Source organism: Sturnira hondurensis, unplaced genomic scaffold (genome assembly GCF_014824575.4).
Source record: "Sturnira hondurensis isolate 20B ecotype Veracruz unplaced genomic scaffold, ASM1482457v3 Scaffold0013190, whole genome shotgun sequence".
Lineage (NCBI taxonomy): Eukaryota > Metazoa > Chordata > Mammalia > Chiroptera > Phyllostomidae > Sturnira > Sturnira hondurensis.
In genome coordinates, this window is record NW_028085821.1 from 988,687 (window position 1) to 1,012,046 (window position 23,360).

Genomic DNA, 23,360 nt, shown 5'->3' on the forward strand with positions numbered 1-23,360 from the left:
AGTTTGCAAAGTCTTTTTTAACATAATCTCATCTAAACCTCACAGCATCAAAATAAATGGGATTATTAAATCCATACTAATAGAGATTACAGATGGGGAAAGAGAGGCACAGAGAAGTCAAGATACTTGGGATTATCACTGTGACTCAAAGTCAGAGGTGGTTTCTATGAACTTATTACTCTATTAAGAACTTGGTTGGAAGCCTCGGAAGACGCCCAGGTGAAATCTGAAACTGGCCCCAGTACAGGAAGGCCACTCCAGATTGGTAGGTGGCAGGTTTAACATTCGAGGAATATCCATAAGAGTCTTGTCTTGGCGGCCAAAAGACAAGTAGATCTCTGTCCATGCCCACCAGAATCTTACAAGTTTATATAGAACCCTCACCTGAGTTCAGTCATGCACTCAGTGAAACTGGTCTCAACAACACCTTGTTCTCTGAAGGTTGCAACCTTGAAACCGGCTCCCACTGTGAGAATGCTCGGGGAGGCATACATCCCAAAGACAGGGAAGGAGGTAAAAAGCCTCAAATTACCTGGATCCAGCTCAAGGGTAATCCCTGGCAGTCACATCCTCTCAATGGTTTTCTCCAACAGAAGAACAATCAAAAGTAAGATGATAGGATACAGGAATGAACCCACTGAATTCAAATGGTAGAGCCAGGATCCCAACTCAGACCCCTGTGTTTTCTATTATTACACAATAGTGCACTGCCAACATAATGGTGCTGCATACACTAAAGAGTAAATGAATCCTCATTTTAAGTTAACTTTTATAAAAATATATTCTGAAGCCCTACCTGGTGTGGCTAAGTGGACTGAGTGCCAGCCTGGGAACCAAAAGGTCACTGGTGCGATTCCCAGTCAGGATACATGCCTGGGTTGCAGACCAGGACCCCAGTAGGGGGTGTGCTAGTGCAACCACACATTGAGTTTATCTCCCTCTCTTTCTTCCTCACTCCTTACTGTCTATATATATATATATAGACAGTATATATATATACATATATATACACACATACATATATACATATATATATGCTGAAAATAAATAAATACACTTCTCTTCATCTTTGGATCAATTCAGGCTTTGCAAATATACAAAATTATATCATGTAATCTCTCAGCTAGACACTCTAAACTATTGAACTGCAAACTTCGCTAAATTTTAAAACCAAAAGCCTTTTTAAAAAACAAGTTTCAAAAAACTTTTCTTCAAAAATTTTGCCGATTACTAATAGCAAAATGTATGAGTAATCCACAACTTTTTAATGGGGCAAACCCACATAAACGATGCCACATAGACACTTTAGACATCTGTCTGTCCTTTCCACTGCTGGGTTAACAGACCACAAGGACACACTCTGGGAAAACCGACCTGAAACTCCCCTTCTACATCTTGTTTTCATTAAACCCCAAAACAATCTCAAAATCTTTTTCAAATCTACAGCTCATTATAATTTGTTCAATGCACTATAAACATATGTATCTTCATGTGTTATCTATAAAAATGTTTATTGACTTAATGTTCTGAATATCAAGCCACATAAAAACTTACATACATGAATATAATATAATCAGAAACATAAGCATCAACCAACCATTTAAAAAAACAAAAACAAAAGCAGGTTTACTCCTGAATTTAGCAATTAATGGTTGACTTTGAACAAAAACCACTTATGATTCATTTGTTGGAACTTTCATTACTAATGTAGAGCAAAATGTTGTCAGAATGTAGGAGGCTACAAATAAAATCTCTCTATAATTTGAAGCTTAAAATTAAAAGTATTAAAATCCTATATACAACAGATATGATGTAACTTAATAAGGTCATTCCATTTTGATAATAATTTGACTTCCCAGGTACATATTCCTTCAGAGAGAGCAGTAGTTATCGACCAGTATGAGTATTCTCGTTTAGCTCACTGTTATAATCTTCACTGTAGATGAAAATTAAAACTGGCACTTGAATTTAAAATGAGATTAATGCTTTGGACTAGTGTGAAGCAGTCCCTCAGAATCTCACTAGTGAAATTACCAGTGGTTTTGTTACCAGCAAAATTAAGAGGCTGAACAAGCCAAGGAGGATAGTCTTTCTTATCGTGTCTTCTCCCAACTGCAATTCTGCTCAAGACTAAGATTAAATCAACAGAAATATTAAGCAAATGAAAGATGATAATGAATCCATGGTGGTGATGATGATGATCATGTTGGTGCTACCCACAACTTTAATAGATTGGTTGTATTCCTCTGTTGACAACGCCTCATTATCTATAGAGAGTGGTCTCAACATCATTTGAACATAAGTAACAGACTTATGAAGCAGTGATATTGTTATATACCTGAAACTAATATATTGTGTGCCAACTGTAACCGAAAAAAAATTTCATCAAAAGCTCTGAAACAGAGAACAGGCTGACAGTTGACCACAGGGAAGAGGGGAGAGAATTTCAGGGGAAACAGGGGAGGGATTTAGAGGAACATATATAAAGGATACATGGACAACAACTGAGAAGGGTGGAAATGGGAGGGAGGGGGGAGTACGGGGGTGGGATAAGATGGGAGTAATAGACAGAAAACTGTACTTGAAAAATAATTTTTTTTAAAAAAGAAAGCTCTATAATCTTATTAACCTAATAAAGTTAACTTAAAATTAAAATAAATAAAAACTTAAAAAACAATAAGTAAATGATAAAAATAATTAGTAATTTCTGGACCTTTATTTAAGCCAATCCAAAGAATTGAACCCAAATGGATGCATACAATTTTTCAGCTAATATCATGAGCCAATGTTTCTAATACATAAGGAAAATTCAACTATCATTGACTATCAAACTCAGCGAAACATGCTTCTGCTTTAACTAAAGCTACTGAAAACCTGAGTAAATGAAATGTTTGAATTTCTTTGAAAACATTTTTAAAAACTAAGTTTTGATGGGTCTCTTAACAGTAGATGAAAATGCTCAGCTACACCTTTGCACGCTGACACCTGTTGTTGGTGTGTGAGCTACTGCTTAGATTAACAAATCACTGACCTTGATAAGATTAGAATGTATACATTCATGAATTAGGTCATTTTTCTCTCTTGGAACTTATCCCATATCTAGTACCTAGCTATATCTTAAACACACATATAATTACTCTTTATAAAGTGTTCAGCTATTAAGAGAGGATCTATAAGTATAAAAGAGAAATAAGTGAAAACTAAGTCATAAGCCATTCCTTTATTTTCTTTGAGGTCTGATCAAATATTCATACAGCCCCCTAGAATTATAAGAAGAAAAAACATATCCATTCAGAAAGCTAACTGTTTTTTCATCCACATACGTGCTAGTGTTTTTTGGCTCAGCTTTAGTAAAATCATTTGTGTAAAGAGAAGAAAACATAATAGGATTAAGGTGAGATTTCTATTATACATCTTTAATGGTTGATTATGCCTATTACTTGACAAGAAAAAGGTATAGAGATCTATATATAGTTTCACATCTGTAAAATGTGATGGTTATAAATTTTGCAACCTCAAATTGCACAGATTCTAGCAGAGTCTTTGCTGAATAGCCAGAGAGTCCATAGTGCCCCATCATTTATGCAGAACTGAAGTGCTGAAACGCACAATTTTTTCTCTCCCTTAATAGGCCAATTTGACCTGAGACATCAATTTTTAGTGTTTCTTCTGCTTTTATCCTTCCTTAATTATCTAATTAAATTATTTTAGAATAATAACACACCAAAATATCAATTATCATGATTAATCACCCTATGGAAATACTGTTTTTTTCATTATTATTTTCAAAGGACCCAGGGCACATAAAGTCAGTTTCTCAACCCAGAGTTTCAGACACTGGCCTGGACGTCAGCTCCTGCCCTTGCTTCCGTGGGCCCCACAGCTGCCTCTGCTCGGTCTCTGAGCCAAGTAAGGCAGTGATGCCAGAAAATCAGAAATGGGGCTCAAAATTAAGTCTTGTATCTCAGAGATTCAACAAATGGCCCATAATTTGTGCAGGCTTTGAAATAAATCGTTTCCTAGCTGAGCTACGTTGGCCCGGTCTACAAAGCTGAGCTGTGATTTCAGCTACCCATAATAGAACTCTAAACTGTGCCCTGCATGCCCACCTGCTTTGATGAGGTTCTGATGCCCCATCAGGATCTTGCCAGGTCTCTCTGCTGAACCTCAAGAATAGGTGAATCCTGCTAAACAGTGTCAGAATGCTAGATTCATTGAATGATGCCTGCTTGACTTTGAACTGTGGGGGGCTACTGGACCTGCTCCATCTACTAGATATCACCCCCAACTCCCATTCAGCTTCACACCCTCTCCTTACCCCGTCTCACCACCTCCTGGAGTTTTTCCCACCCTATGAGTCCTTCTAAATTAGTGCCCCTGGATAAAGCACAGAAGATTTACTTATTGTCTCAATTAATCTCTCTCTGGACTTCACCTTACTAGGAGCTAAATGATCTTCATTACTAATTTATCTATTCACAGGAGCCTTACACCTAATCCCACCAAACTTGTGTCTCCCCCATTTCAACACTGGATTTCTCCCTCAATGCCCATTTCTGGGCTAAGGATTGGCTCCAGTTTACTTCTGGCAAGTTCTTCAGTGAGAACAAGAGCATCGTGAAGCCTCGGATAATCTCATGGCAGATCTCCTCGCCAGCCCTGGAACTACCTACTACTTCTCGATTGCTAGATGAGCAATAAATTCCTTTCTTACTTGAGCACTGCATTTTGGGTCTCTCTGCTACAAGAGCTTAGCGTATTCCCTGAGCACTACACCTCCAAAGTTACCTATGACTCATTCAAATGTTCCCTAGGGGTGTCCTTCTTTAAAACAAAAATCAGCAAAGTTTTCCATATAAAGCTAGAGAGTTAATATTTTAGGCTTTGCAGACACATACATTGATGTTATATATTTTTATAATCATTTTAAAATGTAAAAAAATCTTTCTTACTCAAGGGCTCATACAAAAATAGGCCCCATGTTTGGCCTGCAGGGCAATAATTTACTGACCCCTGGAAGCAACAAATATAATTTTCCCTAGGTAAAGAACAATTTTTATATCATTAGTTAGTTATGTTTAAGTCTGGAAAGGAAGACTGAAACAATATGATAAGAGGCTTAGTTAGAGCAAGTCTAAATGCTACGGAAGCAGGACAGGAGGCAGGCACGTTCACTTGTTTTCATCCTGCTATTGATGTGCATATTGTGGGTCACATCTCATCTCCCCTCATTCTGCGATAAGCTTTCCCAGCCCAGGGGCCAATTTTGTAATTCTCCTTTTTCGCACAGTCCATATAGGAAACAATAGCATGGCCAGTTGTCTTGTGCATCAGTAGTGACTTTGCCATCTACTTCTATGTCTTCTATAGTAGTGTATTGTTTGCTCAAGTAAATAAGTAAAGGTTACAGATTTATTTTGCCTTCAAATATTCTTTTGCATTGCCACCTGGTTTAATATTATGATTTAAAAGGTGGAGTGAATGATGAGCCCACTGAACTAAACTATAATATGTATAAAAATTTATAATATAGTGCTTTATATTGCAATATATTAAGAGCAAAGATTCTCTCCTTTCCCCTTGAAATATGAACTGACAAGTCTCCATGGGGAACCTAGATTTATGGAAAGAAGTTGTCTTTTGTAGGATTCTGAGATGAGCACATTCTTAGAAAAAGCAATAACAGAGGGTCACAGGTGATAGGTCCAAAACATTCCTCTCAGATGACTACAGTGTGGGTTGAGTATTTTCTTAGAAAAGTTATAAATTTCTGGAATGTCAGAAAGAAGAATTTCTAATTCAGTGACCAGAAACACCTTGCAGAGCCGAGCATTAGACTTGTTTTCTCTGATCTCTGCCATTAGTTTCTGGGAGGCTGCAAAGAGATCTACAAAGAATGTCCAGAACGCTTAAAGTAATGGGGTTTTTCTTCTTATTCTGTGTAAGATTAGAGGCTTAAAAATGGCCCAGGCAAAAAGTCTATACAATGGTCTACTGGTAATTTCATCGCTATGTTTTACACTCTGTGACACAGGGATAACTGGGCCTTAAAATAATCCTGGAACTATACTGTAATCAGCACTTAACATGTCACATCCCACCTTCTCGACAACTCATGACATTCCATAGCTCTGATTACTCACTATGCACTTTCATTATTTTTCAGGGTAGCACTTTGTGCTGCCTTACATATCTTCTTCTTGTCTAAATGCTTTATGTGACAGTCTTTTATCTCCACAAAGACTGATTTTAATCTTCTTGAGGGCAAGAACTGCACACAATATTTCTCTCCTCTATCCCAATAACTACCAGCAATGATAGCCCAAGATGAGAGAAGGAGTTCAATAATATCTATTGAATCGAGTTGAATTAATTTTCCTTTTCAAGGTTTGGAAGATAAAATAACATGCCTACCTTGGCGGTGTAAGGATAAGTCACTCCCACCTCCCACCCGCAACTCTCCACCGCGGCAAGGTTTATAACCCAGGACTCGTCGCACTGCTGTGGGCAACGTCTGGTAATCTCACACGCAAACACATTTATCCTGCACAGAGGCTTATGGAGAGGTCCTGGAAGGCACGGCCCATCCTAATTACTAGGTCTAACTATCTCATTAGCCCAGGCTAGGAAAATTATTAGCGTTTAAAACTCTATTGAAACCACGGTATCTGAGGGCAATTTAAAACAAGCTGCTTTCTTTCAACCCAGAATTTGTGATTTGAATGTTTTTTCTCAATTTGCATATTTCTTCCTCTCTGGTTCACATTCCATTTCCACAAAAGTGTTTTCTTTCTAGCTTTTGGAAAATAAAATGGGGCTTTCTACCTTAGTATCACATTTAGATATGGCTCTGAATTACATAGAGATATGTGAAAAATATATTTCATTTTGAATTTAGGAAATTAGGCCCAAACATCAATAATGTATTTCCTAGTTAAATACCAACACCCAATTCTTCATTCACATATTTCCTCATTTGCAAACCCTCTCCCCCTTTTCCATACAACCTCACTCAATAGAAGTATACTCTATACTTTCACTCAATAGAAATATACTCTAATCTTGTTTTTCTTCTCATTTCTTATTTTAACATTCTTGTTCATTTTTCCCTCTTGTTTCATAAAGTACATTCATAAATGCAAAAGGTATAAACATAGTAGTTATCAATAGGTGTGTGTACAGGTGTGCATATACACATGCAATATGCACATGTTAAGCTATGATTGATATAATGAGCTGTTTCAAAGCACCACTAGTGAATCAGTTTTCAGGATGTTAGCCTGTATTTTTACATAGAAGCAATGTTATACATGATGTTAGGTCCTCAGAAGTTTCATTCTACTATGGTATGCTGCAACTGATTTAAATCCAATAGATTCTAGTTTATGAATTCAGCAGAAATACCTGGTATTTCCGTGAGAAAGGGAGAAATCTGGAACCAAGATGAGATAGTAGGACAGGATAACCAAATAAGTTGCAGACTGGATGCCGAGAAGGGAACCAACAGTGCAGAATCTAATAGTCAATGAGGTAAAGATGAACTCAGACTCCGTGCTAGAAGGGAAATGCAGGCAGGGGAAGCAGTGTGTACAAAGCATGGAGGTGTGCAGAAGCATAGAAACTCATGGACATACCAGCAGTTTATACTGCTGGAGATTAAGATTTAGAGGAAGAGTGAGCTGGGAATTGGAAAGAGTCTAGATAGGTGGTTAGGAACAGATCCTTTTTCTGTGATCAGACACTGTGCTACTCAGAGAACTGCAGGGCTAAGGTGAAACCAAAGCAGAAGCCCAGGTAGATGAAGTGGACTGGCAGGGTGGGGTGTAAGGAAAAGCTATGGCCCAGGAGGCATGCAGCAGTGCAAAGCTTTTCTTAGGAACAACAGGTCCCTGTCATTGGCATAGTGAATTCCACACAGATGTGCCCTAACACAATTAGGGTGGGATCCCAGTGTATTCCTTGTCCTGGCCAGCACTGGCTCAAGAACAGGAAATGGTTGGCATACAGGGCTTCAGTATCGAAGCCTAAAAGTGCCAACACTGTCCACCTTACAGCTTGACCTCCAGATGAAACCACACACTTCCAGCTGAGGACCTCAAGAATCTCTCCTCCCTAAATATCACCTGAAGAAGGAGTAGACACTCTCCTTCCCTGAGACACAATAGGCTATACGAGCAAGAGCAAAAGCAAAAGCCCGAGATGCTCCTGGCAACTTTGAAAAAATAAGAAAGGAGGATATAGATACAAATCCCAGGGATCCAGCACTGATGGTGAGAGTTGCGGACACTCACAGCCAGTGAGGGGAGGAGAGAGAAAGTCCTGGGGCGAAGAGGACTCTAGCTGGAGAGCGACTGGTGAAAGGAGCTCCCCACTCTAAAACGTGCTTGGAGACACTGGCAGTGTGTGCACATGGATCATTGTGAGAGGTTTGGGGTGCTGAAATTTGGCTAAGTGTGATGGGGCTTATATTTTCTTCTTCTGGTGTATCTTCCTAACTCTAAAAGAGAAATTTTTTAAAAAGAAGAAGATTGTGTACTTTAAGGGAGGGGGCACATATAGAGCATGAAGTGGCCCCAACAATGGTAGGTGCCACTGTGACACCCTAAGGAGCAGTGGTCACCCCTGCAGCCACCCTTGCAGTCAGAACCAGCAAGTCTCAAGGCTGGTGACCAGGCCTACTTTGCTTCTACTGTCAACCTAGCATCTAGGACAGGGGCTGACACATGGTGAGCCTTCTACCAATATCTGCTGAATGAATAACAAGAGCCAAAATTTACTGAGTGCTTATTATACGAGGCAATTTGTTAATGACCTTCTTTTTCTACTAGCCAAGTAGGCATGACTAGTTAATTGTTTGAGATCAGGGCCCCTCAACCCTTAGCACCACTCACATTTAAGACAAGATAATTCTTTGGTATGGGGATGCTGTTCTGAACGCTGTATGATACTTAGCAACATCCTTCGCCTCCAATAGGATCCCAATCCCAATCATGATAACCAAAGATGTCTCCAGACATCACTAAGTGTCCTCTGAGAGACACAACTGCCCCTGGTTGAGAGCCACTACTTAGATTCTCTAGCTGATCATGGGTGGTGCCAGGATTTGAACCTGGGTGGTACGCTGTGAAGACTGCACTCTGAGCCTCCGTGTCGCAGCTGGCGCACAAGCAAACAGCAGCTGGTCTTAGTGACTGCTCACTATGAGCCAGATGCAGTGCTGAGCACTTTCCTACATCCCCTCATCTCACCATCACCATGGCTGAGTATCTGGAGAGCTACTTTTGAAGCCCAAGACTATTGAAGAGTAATTGAAAGTATTTTTCCTAAGTTGATTCATATCTTGCAGACATATTTTCAAATATTTTTGCAGCACTCGGCACTACATTTTGGTTTTCTGATTGCTAAAGCCCTGACTTTTCTGCTCCATCTTTGGTAATAGCATTGTACCCTAAAGAACTTAAAAATGGATTAAACTGCTCGCATTAAGTCGATTCAGATTTCTATACGGCATTAAGGCCTTGTGCTGTGCCAGTCTTATTATAGTGTCCTAAAATCATCTTAAAGTTGAAGCATGAATGACTGGAGAATAGTTCCCCAAAGATATGAGCTCCAAGGGCCAACAGCCTTTCTGAAGCCCACACAGGGGCTCCCAATCACCACAGTGCTGCAACTGCATTTGGCAGAACCGAGACTCTCTGCAAACACCATGAGCAAATCATGACCCATAGAGCTTATCGCTCTCATTGTTTAAATTTATCTGGAGACTGAAGTCTAGAGATTCATTTTCAGACCCTGCTACCTGTCCTTAATATTTAGAAGATGCAGCATGAAAATATCCCTTATCAATTGTACTGTACTAAAATCCACTGAGAAATTTGGTCCCAGAGTTTGGTATCACTGTGTACCCTAAAGGACAGAAAGGATGTCTGAAGTTTTCAGAAGAGGACAGACATCTTGAAAAGTTAGTAAAAGCACTTCTATTGTTGACTGTATTGAAAAAGCAGCAACAACTACCCATGAGAAACAATTGTGGAAAATGTTTTTTGCATGTAATTCCCATATGAATTACATAGGTAACATATAAGTTGTAAGCACCCATCCTCAGCACAAATAAATCTACATCTTGAATAAGCACTTTTAAATAAGTGTGTGCACTCGGGAGTCAATGTTTACAGGGTTTCCGCACTGTGTCCATCATTTTATAGCTTAAGCAAGTTATTTAGCCTGTCTGGGCCTTGGTTCCCTTCGCTGCCACCTGTGAAAATGGGAATGATAATAGCACACAGGCTCATTGTCAGGAGATATGTGTATGTGTAAGTGCCCAGTAAGTATCCAATTAATATCTACCTATCTCTCTCTCTCATGCGCACATACACACACACAGACTCACTTTGGTGTTTAAAAAATCCAAATTGGCATGCATGAATAAATTGGTGTGTGGGAATAAACAAATAAATAAATAAGGGTCAACAGATAAATAGGCAAACCTCAATGCCAGATAACAGGACACGTCCACAGCTCTTCTAGCAGAACTAAAATACTCAGGTTTTTGTTACATTATGAGTGGCAGAAAAGTTGTGGGAGGAACAGAACACCTCAATAGAGATGGATATAAACAGTCCTCTCAACACGCACATCTACAGCTTTTAATAGCCACAACTGTAAATGAGCTCATCAACGAGGCGGGAATACGCTGAACTATGAAATGCTTTCCTGCTGGCCTGGGAACAGAGCTTCAACATCTGAGAAGGAGGAGGCCCTGACGACTGCAAGATGGCAATGCTCAGAGTGCGCGGAGTGGTTTAATTTTGTGTCTCGCCCGCACCTCCCACGCACTCTTCAGTCTGTGCAACGTGAGTGAGTTTGTATCGCACCACTTCCTGTTCTCATTAGGGTCTCTGTAAAATTTTTATCTCATTCTTTTACACCATCTGTGAAGGACTATTCTCTATCCTTGTGCTGATTATGCTTCTGCAGCTTATTTATGTGCCTTTGGTAACTTTAGTAATCACAAACTAAAATTTTAAAGAAAATTAAGGCACTATAATCATTATTTGAAAAACCAGTCTGTTTATGTTTCATGTTACTTACAGTGGTGATAGTAATGAAAAAGAAAATTGTACTAGAAAAAAAACTGAGATGATCTATTATATACAAATGATGTGCAACGTAAGTCATTAAGAATTATTTGTAACAATGACTGAGATCGATGCTTTAAGCATCCATAAAAATGTGTCTTTACAACAATTAATAGCATAAGCATTAGAATATAAAACCAGGAAAGACCTTGCACTATCCTAAGAATAGTATCAATATTTGAATAGTATCAAAACAAAGTACTGTCCAAAAAGGCCCTCCAGCTCCATCCAGAAATATTAAGATGAAATATGTACTTGTAATAATCCAATTCAAAGCTCTTAACACTGTGGAAGAATTTTCTTTCAAACTTTTAACACAATTGACTCAGTGAAATTTTTACTTGAGGACTATCATTCAGTTGCAGTCAAGGCTCTGATCACAGTAAAAAGTTCTCATAATGACTCTACTGAACAAGACCGTAATAATTCTGCTCTCCTCACCCATGATAACACTATTCGCCTGCCACCTGGAGACACGGCTTTGGATTGCTTTGGCAGCTGCTGCGCTTGGCTGCACTACTGAACCCTGGTTTTCTCAGCTCCAGCGGCACACACTGGCAAGACAGAAGCCACAGGTTGAGTTTCAGTTCTGATTCTCAGAACTCAGTGTTGTCTTGTCACTGTTCTTTCACCCTCACCCTGGGCCACTTTCAGACATGTGCTCTGCGTCCCTTCCTCGGCAAACCTCTTGCACATCTTCAAGAACCAAGGTCTTGAACTCACCATATCTTTGCATATGCTGTGCCTTTAAAATAGTTAAATTTTCTCCATATCCAAATAATCAAAATCAAAACTGGCCCAGAGTAGCTTCAAAAGGCCTATGTACCCCTTTAATGTTGAAATGAACTTTCCTAAGCAAGGCTCTGTTTTTCTTTCTATATACTGTGTGTGCCTTTAACGAACCCTAAGTAAACAATGAAGCACAGAGTTTCCCTGACCAACAGAAATTTCAACCACTTTTTTATAAATCTCTAGCTTAAAACAAATTGTATTATAAGTTAGTCAAAGGTGCTACAGGAAAACATAGCCATTCATTCTCTCTCCTTTTCTTCCCAAGGCAGGAATGGGTCAAACGCATGGAAAAGAAATGTAATATAAAATGCTGAAAATGTCTTTCTAAAATGGTTGTTGACATGTCTGAACTTGAGAAGATAAGCTCTTCTGCAAAAACACTGGGGGCAGTCAGACACCCAAGCTCAAGATTTTTCATATTCTGAAGTAGTGCTTTCCAGCAGGCATAACAAACTTTTAGGGGAAATCCATAATAATTTCATTAAAATTTAGAAGTTTAAAACAGATAGACCAGTGAACACTTGTGCACTGGGCAATGCCTCAGAAATCTAGGAGCTGAAAGTGCAATGGACAGAAGAGAACAGAAATTGTCAGACTTTGTATTATGACATTTCAAAATTGCTGCACTCTCCCTGATTGAACTTCTTTAAGGGTACCCCACAGTCCTTTTCACATTCCTCACTTCTGCCTCAGGTACCTGTCTCAACTTCCTATAAATCAAATCCTTAAATATGACATACCTTCAAGAACCTAATTGACTGCTAACACCATTTACATCTTTCTTTCCGAGAAGACAGCACAGGCATTCTGTCCCCGCCCTAATGCAACCACAGCGATCAGACTCACCCTGCACTATACATAACTATAAAACTGACAAAACCTGAGAAAGCAACTCTGCTTAGTCGTCAGAGAGCAGAAAGCACAGGGTTAAGATCCTTGAGAGAACCCCAGCTGTCTGCCTAGGTGCACTTCAGACCTGGGACACAGAGAAGCAGCTGGAGTTTGGAGAGAGAGCAGAGGTCTTCTGCAGAGGTGTGCAAAGGAGGAGCCCCAGGAATCTGCATAGGGCTTCCAAGACTTCCAAGACTGGGAATTTCCAAGTTTGGCTCATTACTAAGCTGTGTAGTCAGTAAGTGAAACTCTAATAGATCAGCAGAGAAGACCTCCTAGAGATTCTGTAGGTCACACAGTGCTGGGAGCCATTGAATGATGACCATGCAAAGTGGGGAGACTTCTCTGAACTGAGGAGCATGCAAGCCCAGAGAAGTCACACTTTAGGAGCGAAACCACTCTGGCTCTAGAGTAATGGCTACCTTAACCAATCCCAAAACCTCTACAGAATAATAACAATCCTCCAGTACAGCAACTGCCTTTCTATTCATTGGAATAGCTACAAATTAACAACACCCTCACAACACCAAAAGTGAGAGAAAACAATGAGCAACCGGGACACTCAGACACTGCCAGTATTAATACAAAATGGTATAAATGCTTACTTAGGAAATAGTTTAGAAGTGTCTTATTAAGTTAAACACACACCTACCCTATGAGCCAGCGATCCCCTCTGATTATTTACTAAAATATACAAAAACATACATACAAAAATAATTTGTAGGAATTTTCATAGCAGCTTTAATCATAATAGCCCAAAATGGGAAACAACCGAATATCTACCAGCAAAAGAATGGAAAAATAAGGCATGGTATGTTTATACAATGTAATATCACTCAGAAATGAAAAGGGGCAAATTTCGGATGTACAGCATGGATGAATTTTGAAAACATGATGCTGAACAAAGGAATCTAGACACAAGAAACTACATGCTGTTCCATTTATATGAAGCACTTAAAACAAAACAAACCAAGCTATGGTTATAGAAATCAGAGTTTCCTCAAAGTGGACAGACACCTGGAAAAAGGTACAAGATGCTTGGCACTGTTTCTATATGAGAAAAGCTGGAGTACCTGGAGCGATGACATATGGAATGCATAGGTACAAACTATGCATCAGACTCATTATGTTATAATTAGTGCCTGTGCATTGCACTATATATAAATTAGAATATCAAAAAATTCAAAGATGAACACAAATATGTCTACTCAATTTTAAAATTCAATTCAAAACCTTAAATACATCATTAATTGAGTAGGAAGCATTCAAAATCCAATTCGCCTCCATTCCCAGGGAAGTCTTTCAGCCCAGACGAACTTTTCCTTTGACTGGCTTGGTGAGTCTCTGTGTGAAGAGTTTAATCCTGAGGCGTTTAAAATTCAAGACTTTAGAAAACTGACTTAAGCTCCAAGCTATGGCAGTGCTGATTCTTAATGTATAAAAATTCTAATATCATATAAGTGGACTTGGAACATTTGCACCAAGAGTATTAACAGCCATACGGACTACTGATTGGAGTGGATCCCTTGAAGTTACTGACTTAGCCATATACACAGTTTAAGGTCATTTAAGAGACAACTTATAGGCCAGATGTCTGGAAAAGTACTCTCCTAACATCTGTAGTTTGTTATACAAGTACATATTTAAAGATTATTGACCCCCAAAGACCACAAAAGTTCCTTTGGAGCCATTGTAGTTAACGATGCATTGATCTTAATGAAAAATCCCAACATCACTAGGCAGCCTACAGTGTCAGCACCAATGTGGATGTTCTGTCCTTATGAAGAGTCTCAATACCACAGATGGGAATGGCGTCTTCAGTGCCACGGTGGTCTAATCATGTCAACCCCACTAAGAGAGTCCTCAGTTTATGGCTCACTGAGCAATATTGATCAGCACTGTTCCTCTGGAACCATTATCATTTGTCATGTCATATTGTTCCTGCTGCGATCTCTTGCATTTTAAGTTGCTGCAACAGTTGAGTAGCCCAGCTTCTAGGTAAAAAATTATCTAATTTTTCTTCTACACTCTCCCCTTTCAGACAATATGCCAAAGCATTATGACATTTTATTGTAAGCAACAGAACCCACTTAAGATGATTGATGCAAAATAAATCCTGTAACATATATTTTCTAGTGTTTTTCAGGCCAATAATTTTTAAGTTGTCCAAATGATCCTTCATTTTTCCATTTGACCTCTATATGTACGATACATACAGATGTTACTTTGGAATTTTTCAATTATACCTCTTTCCAGAATTGAAAACAACCCATCTATCTACCATGGCATTCTGACACTTCACAAACAATACTGTTCTGAAGCCACAGGCCTTTTGAAGGTAGTTTTTTAATCTCAGAATATCTTGTGGGAGAAGAAGAAAGAGAGGCTGATTATCACCAGGCAAAATGCTCCCCCATAGATACAATGCCTGATGCTGGAACTCAGACTATTATATAACAACATCCTATGCTTCTAATAGCTCCAGGGCTGACAGGCCAGGAGAGAAAGAGGACCACAGTAATGGGCTAGGGACTCACCTATAGAGTCACCACCGACACCACTACTACCACTGACAGGGCAGTAATTCACCCCATGTCAAGCTCACCAGTATAGTAAGAATACAAACAGGGTAAAGAATAGAATATGTGAATCTTCATTCTTATGAAGTAAGTATATTAGATTATCATCTTATTTATATGTGTATTTTACTTCTATTAATCCTATCTTCCAAGCTAAGGTACATATTCCTTAAGTACAATAATCATATATCCTATTACTATTCATTGTTTAACTCCACGGAGACTAGTACAGAAGATGTAACACAGTGGACTCATGTCTATTTTCCTATGTGTAACAAGGATAATATTTTATCAATGAATAATGTACCTTTCTAATGCATTCCCCTTAGCTAGCCTAAGCATCCTTCTGCCTAAGAGGAAGATTTTGGCTCAGTACAGAAGGAATACAAAAAAGCCTAAGTAATACTCAACATCTTTAATTCAAAAATAGTTTTTTGCAGAAAGACTGTAATCTTGCAAGTTTGCTACTATCTCCAGGAGGAGTTTATAAGTTTCTCAGGTTCTTAAGTGTATGTACCAACAGCCAAGCTTTTTAAATGTGGCTCATAAAGTTTCTTAGTAGTGTACTAAATATACCCCTTCTACCGATGACAGCACGGGAGCAGAAGAGAGAAGAAGATTTCTACTAATTAAACAAAATTAAAATTAATAAATACTCCTTCCAAGATTGTAAAGTTTTGTGAAGAAAATAAAAAGAGGAGCAGGGAAGAAAGATTTTCCTCTCTTGGGACTTCGGCCTGGAGACAGGGAGTTGCAGTAAATAGGAGAGGGCATCAAAGAGGGCAGAGGGCTCTTGACCACTTTCCTTTGAACTGGAGAAGATAATGGCTTTTGGAGTTGCACTGCTGCATCAAAGTAAGTCCACAAGCACACTGGGGTAGGGAAGAGGGACGTCTTGACAGTTATTTCTTTCCACGGTCTGCTTCGGGACCTTGCAGAGAGCACAGCAGAGGAGCAGTAAGGTTGCTGCCCAGAGATGCAGAGGCACCGGCCACCCAGGCCAGAATCAAACAGAAGTTGGAGCCAGACCTCAGGAGGCTCAATAGCACCCGCAGGACTAAGACACGGCAGTGAGCCAGTCCCAGGGGGCTCTGACCAAGCTAACTAAAAGGCCAGTGTACAATCGGCAGCAGCACAGATTTGAACCACAACTGCGGTAGAAGGAGTAGCACCAGGTGGCCAGGACCGCACCCCAGAGAGCGGAAGGGAGATAAATAACAATAGGCACATGTATATGCACACCCACACAACACACCAAGGGGAGAGGAGCCAGCAGGTGTGCCTCCTTTAGGTAGGAAGTCGCCAAAGCCATATCCTTCTCCTCAGGAATCATCAGCATTTTAGAAAAAAACTGAAGATGCAGACTGAGAAGCTGGGCCTCTTTGGTCCACAGACTGATCACTCCTTCTCATGAGAAGAAAAGTGCATGCTTTAGGCAGCAGTCACTCGACAAAAATCACTTAATAAGAATCTATTTCAACAACTCTTTAAGGCTGGGATCGCAATCTCCCATGGGCCCATCCAACTCCAGATGTATAAGTGTGAATCCGAATAGCATTAAGTGAAGCCTGCACTTTCCATTTAGCCATTGACCTCACTACTCCTTATCATCTCACACCTGGTGCAGTGAATTCATTTATGTTACTTGCCTGACCCATGTAAGCAATGATTTTGTGACAGTTTGCTTTAAAAATGGTAAGATAATCTAAGTTGGTTTATTTTGGTTGAATTTACATGTTGGAAGAAAGGAATTCACAAATTAAGAGGCTTTTAAAATTAGATGGATATAAGATTTCCTGGACCAGACACAAAATTCATAAACATAAAAGAAAAAACTATAAATTGAACTTTATCAAAATTCAATATCTCTGTTAATCAAAGAGCTCCACCAAATAAGAGAATAAATAACTTGAAATGATGGGGCTCACAGCAAAGTCCCGGCCACACCATCACCGGGAGCCCAATCCCCAGGGCTGCACAGACCTTTGGCAATGGTGACAATAATGTAGACACCAGTGAAAGAGAACCGCCAAAGAGATCAGTCAGGATAAAATGCAGGTTAGGGAAAAAGTGGCGAATCCCGATGAAGTGATTAGATGAGAAAGAAAAACATGATTTGCCTCTTGGCCTATCAGGATATGGGATTCTAATTAAATAAATTACATAACATATACTTAAAATACCTACATTGTACTGTATATTTATATAACTAGAAAAGAAATTAGGTTAGAATGCTATCCTTATTATATTCTTGAAGTACTTGATCAACACTTCTTTTTGTTATGAAGAGAATCAACAGGAGAGCCCTAAACACACTGCTTATAGTAGAAATACCAGAATCCTTCTGGTTATTGCACTACCATCCTCAAAATAGTAAATAATATCAGATTGGGTTAGTCTTTCGAACTCACCCATCCACCATCACCCACTACAATAAATCAAGAGGAGTAAAGAATTCACATTCATAAATAAAATTAAGGGTAAACATCAGGGAAAATTTAGTAAGAGATTTGGTAAGGTCATTTCTACATATTTTATCTCATAATAAAAGTGAAACATGAAATGAACTAGCACTTCAAACTAGTCCAAATCTGGATTCTTTGCTTATTTTATGACTGCATGTCAATAATGAGATGTGTACACATTTAAAAAATGGATAACCAACCACTATTAGAACCTAATAATATAGATGAAGTTGGCAATTATTTTGTTTCAAGCTTTTTTAGCATTCTGCTTACCACTTTTGCTGTTATTTTCACTTTTTACCAGTAATTTGTTTATTCACAGCTATAGCTATAGATAGACTTATACTATAGCTATAAAGATAAGAGTGCTTTCAACATCAAAATGCAAAAAAGCTTAATGGGCCTATCTGAGGGAGGAATTAGTAGCGGACTAGCATTTATTATAAACCCATTCCTCCTACGGAAGGATGACACGCCATGTGCAAAATGGCCTAAATCAGTTTCAAATGTCGGCAGAGGTCTGCACCAGCGAGACCCAGTCCCGGAGCCAGCAGTTCCAGGTCTTTGCACGCACCAGACCATGACAGCCAAACCGGTTTCGTGGCATCTTACGTCTTACTTTGTTCTTCCCCAACACCTACGATGCCACAAAGATAGATTTTGCCCTTGAAATACATTTATCTTTTGTTTGTAAGTACAGTCCATTCACTTTCTCAAATTAAAAACAAGTTTCTCTGCAGCAAGAGTTTAGAAGATTTACTTAACATTTCCCATTGTCTTTGCTTATATATTTTAAAGATTTGTTTTGCAACGAGTTGTCTCCATTTAAATCATTAAAATAGAAATGTGCCCTGGCTGGTGTAGCTCAGTGGATTGAGCATGGGCCTGCGAACCAGATGATCGCGGTTCGATTCTCAGTCAGGGCACATGCCTGGGTTGCAGGCCAGTTCCCGGCAGGGGCCAGTTCCCAGCAAGGGATGCAGGAGAAGCAACCATACATTGATGTTTCTTAACCTCTCTCCTTCCCTTCCCCTCTAAAGATAAATAAATAAATATTTAAAAAAAATAGAGATGTATTCACTGTCTAACAATCATCAATCTCAACAGAGCATTTGATTTACCTTTTTCTCCCCACTGGAGAGTCTTTTCCCTAAAATTCTCTATCTCCTCCTAATGATTGAAAATTTTTTTTTCTGTGGAGTCATAGCTCAACATATACTGTTAAAAGATTGTTTAACAAGTTATATTTTCCTTGTCTACTTCTTCTATTAGGATAGCGTGGAAAGATAATGAACTCTCCAATACCTCCCAGTGGTGCGCATCTGTTACGTGCCGACGTAAGAACCACAGAAAATCTGAAAGGAGTTGGATCTGCATTTGTACTTCTGTTCTGTGTTTTCCCCACAAGAAAGGCTTGTTACACACAAATGACCACAATTCCAACATTCCCTCTAGTTTCTTCACAGGCAGCTAGGATAGTGTCTACTTAAAACCCTGCCTTTTTCTTGTGTGATGCCTGTGTCATTAGCACAAGTCCTGGAAAGTTTTGGAAACGAGACTGAGCCTACAAGTTTCCACAGCCTATCTGGCCTTTCCCCAACTTCACCCTCTGACTTTATTAATTTGTTGACCGAACTAACAAAAAGTAATCATCCATTAAATAGGTAGATTCTCCCCACTTGACATTTTCCTGCTTAATCAGTGACGCATGGAATGAACACTCGGTTTTTTTTCCATTAGTCTCTGAAACATATTCTAATTTGGAAGTGTGTTATCAAAGAACAATTATACTGTTGCCACTGGAAATGCAGCCAATTATTAAAAATTGGACCCACAGCAGCAAGGGGATGAAAACATACTATGAGATGCTTGGTTGTAAAGAGGCATCTATGATAAGGATAATGAAATTTTTGTAGCCTTTTTAACACTGACTTCTGCATCAGAGTCTTAGTCACTTAAATGTGAGTGGCCATAAATAAATATACATTTTGTACTGTTTTCTTCCACTTTACAGGTCTCATTTCTTGCAAATTCCCAGACTGCAACTTCATACTCCAACTCAAGTTCTTATATCCAATTCATTTCAACTTCAAATAATTTTTCATTTTAATCCATAACACAATAGTCTTATAAAAAGTTATAACTGAAAATAATGTCTTATCTCTTCAGGATTATTTTTATCATGGAAATTAGTAATAAACTTCAGGAAAAAATTGGTAAGGACTATGGTAAAGGCACCCCAGATTTGAGTTAGATATATTTTTTTAATTTAATTCTTATTCAAGTACAGTTTTCTGTTTTATATTCCCTGCCCTGCCCCCCCCAGTGCTCCCCACCTCCCTCCCATTTCTGCCCCTCACCTTAATTATTGTCCATGTGTCCTTTATACTTATTCATGTGAGTTCATCCCCTTTTCCCCTATGATTCTCTCCCCTCTCCTCTCTGGACCCTGTCAGCCTGTTCCGTACTTGAGTGTCATTGGTCATATTTTGCTTGCTTGTTTGTTGTTTAGATTCCTGTTAAAGGTGAGATCATATGGTATTTGTCTTTCACGGCCTGGCTTATTTTGCTCAACATAATGTTCTCCAGTTCCATCCATGATGTTGCAAAAGGTAGGAGCTCCTTCTTCCTTTCTGCAGCATAGAATTCCATTGTGTAAATGTACCACGGCTTTTTGTTCCAGTCATTTACCCACGGGCATCTAGGTTGCTTCCAACTCTTGGCTATCGTGAATTGTGCTGCTATGAACATCGGGGTGCATAGGTTCTTTTGGATTGGTGTTTCAGGATTCTTAGGCTATACTCCTAAGAGTGGAATTGCTGGGTCAAAAGGCACGTCCATTTTTAGTTTTCTTAGAAAGTTCCATACTGTTTTCCATAGTGGTTGTACCAGTCTGCAATCCCACCAACAGTGAACTAGGGTCCCCCTTTCCCCACAACCTCTCCAGCACTTGTTGCTTGTTTCTTTGTTTATGATAGCCATTCTGACTGGTGTAAAGTGGTATCTCATTGTGGTTTTAATTCGCATCTCTCTGATAACTAGCGATATCGAGCATCTTTTCATGTGTCTCTGGATCCTCTGTATGTCCTCCTTGGAGAAATGTCTGTTCAAGTCCTTTGCCCATTTTTAAATTGGGTTGCTCATCTTCTTTGAGAGGAGTCAAGTGAGTTCTTTGTATATTTTGGAGATAAAACCTTTGTCTGAAGTATCATTGGCAAATAATGTTTTCCCAAACAGTTGCTTCTCTTTTAATCTTGAAAAAATATGGAACGCTTCACGAATTTGCAGGTCATCCTTGCGCAGGGGCCATGCTAATCTTCTCTGTATCGTTCCTATTTTAGTCTATGTGCTGCCGAAGCGAGCACGAGTTAGAAATATTAAGTCAATTAAAATTAATTCCAATTTCTAATCCTTAAATGTTAAGTTTAAAGAATTTGGTAAAGTCATTTTCTGTGAGGGGGTTTTTTTTTTTTTTCAGAAAAAGTAAGATATTACATGAACTAATACCCTACCCCAGACAAGCCAAAATCTGGACTCTTTGGACTCAAATTTGGATTCAATGATCCCACCTCTGAGATATTTAAGAGCATTTCTCCCCTTTATTTGGGGTATGACATTTCTTCTCTTGTAGTGAAAAACTCCTCTGTTTTCTCGTGAAAGGCAAAAATGCAAAGCTTAGAGTCACACTGCTTTTCTAAGATGCTTGAATTAAATTACCTATGAAATGTCCTAAATAAATTCACTCTGACTATCACGGGATATAAAGTATTAACAAAAGCAATAACTCTCATACAGGACTGTCTTCCCAATATCTTTTAAAAAATGGTCACATCTCTGCTGTCGTTTATCCTCCAGGCTAAAATTCCAAGCTCTATCAACCATCCCTCAACTGACAGTTTCCAAACCTTCCAGCCCCCCCCCCCCCGGCTGCTGTCCTCTGAATCCACTCATTGGTCTCATTTATCCGTGTTGTGGAGAAATAGCACAGCATAAGGGATCCAAAATAATCCTTACTGCCCTTGAAATGTTTCTCAGCACTTTCATATGAATATAAGTATCCCTGCTAAATGTTGAATTCACAATACTTCAAAATGTTAAACTCTCATTGTCGAGAAGCGTTTGGGATGTCTCCGTTCTTCAACATGCTGCTGCTGCCGCCTCTGAGGCGCGCCCCATCTTGGGGCGGAGAGGAGCCCCCTCAGAGTGACTCAGGGCACTGAGTCAAACAGAGCTACCTTCCCCCAGGCCTCTCAATCCTCCTGCTTCTTCTTATGACTAGAGAAGAAAGCAAGTATTTTGATTTAGAAGGAGAGTTCTTCTGCCTTTGTTAAAGTTACTTATATACAAACCATAATAATGTCACCAAAATAAAATCAGATTGCCATGAATAAATGGACTCAATTCAGTGCCACAGATATTCACACGAGAGGCCAGGAGGTTACAAGAAGGAACAAGGCAGAGTCCCAAGCCTCAAGGAGATGACAATCTAGTCAGTAAACAAGTATATTCATGTGACAAGTATTTGTGGAGCTATTACCACCTGCTAGACACTTGGGCTACACATCAGTGAATAAAATATTCAAAAAAACTCTGCCCTTAGGGAGCTTACTTTCCAGCGGGAGAGACAGACAATAAGCAATTCAAATAATAAACAAGTGAATTTACATGATAAGTAATAAAGGTATCCACAGGCATGCTAGATGATAATACTACGGAAACTAAGAGATCAGATTAAGGGGTATGAAGAATAATCGTGGGGTAGAAGACAAGTTGAAATTTTACTCAGCGGTCAGAGTAGTCTTCATTAAGAAATTAATATTCAGCCCTGGCTGGTGTAGCTCAATGGATTAAGTGGGGGCCTACGAACCAAGGGATTGCGGTTCGAGTCCCAGTCAGGGCACATGCCTGGGTTGCAGGCCAGTTCCCGGTGGGGGACTCACGAGAGGCAACCATACATTGATATTTCTCTCACTCTCTCCTTCCCTTCCCTTCTAAAGATAAATGAATAAAAGCTTTAAAAAAGAAATAAACATTCAAGCAAACATTTAAAGGAAGCAGGGAGGAAAACATACAGATAGCTGGGGAAGAACATTCCGGGATGAGCAACCAGCGCAAAAGCCCTGAGGCAAGAAAGTACCTTGACTGTCTAAGGAATAGCAAAGATGCCAGGGGAGTCAAAGCAAAGTGAGCAAAGGAGAGGAGAGGATAGATCCGACCAGAAACAATAATGCAGCAAGAGTGGAAATGTTCATATAGGTCTTGTAAGGCCTAATAAGTACTTTTACTTTGAGTGAAATAGGGAACCAGAGAATGGGTGACATGTGAAAGCTCATCAGGAAAAAGACCCAGGAAGACCAACCCAGAGGAGGGAACTGAGGGAGCTGCTAGTTGCCAGAAGAAACACAGAGTGTGATCCTTTCCCCAGACAACTGAAAGTCTCAGTAGAGGGACAAGTGAGACACTCACTAACCAGAGTCCTAGGGACCACTAGAGTG

General features: G+C 39.4%; 1 protein-coding gene and 1 non-coding gene across 3 annotated transcripts in view; both read right to left on the reverse strand.

Annotated features, from left to right (window-relative positions):
• NELL2 (neural EGFL like 2) overlaps nucleotides 1–23,360 on the reverse strand; it is a 289,076-nt gene that overhangs the window by 257,643 nt on the left and 8,073 nt on the right. The window lies entirely within an intron of this gene.
• LOC118997467 (U6 spliceosomal RNA) lies at nucleotides 21,124–21,230 on the reverse strand. Its single transcript, XR_005068673.1, has one exon. It is a non-coding gene; the product is annotated as a U6 spliceosomal RNA (small nuclear RNA).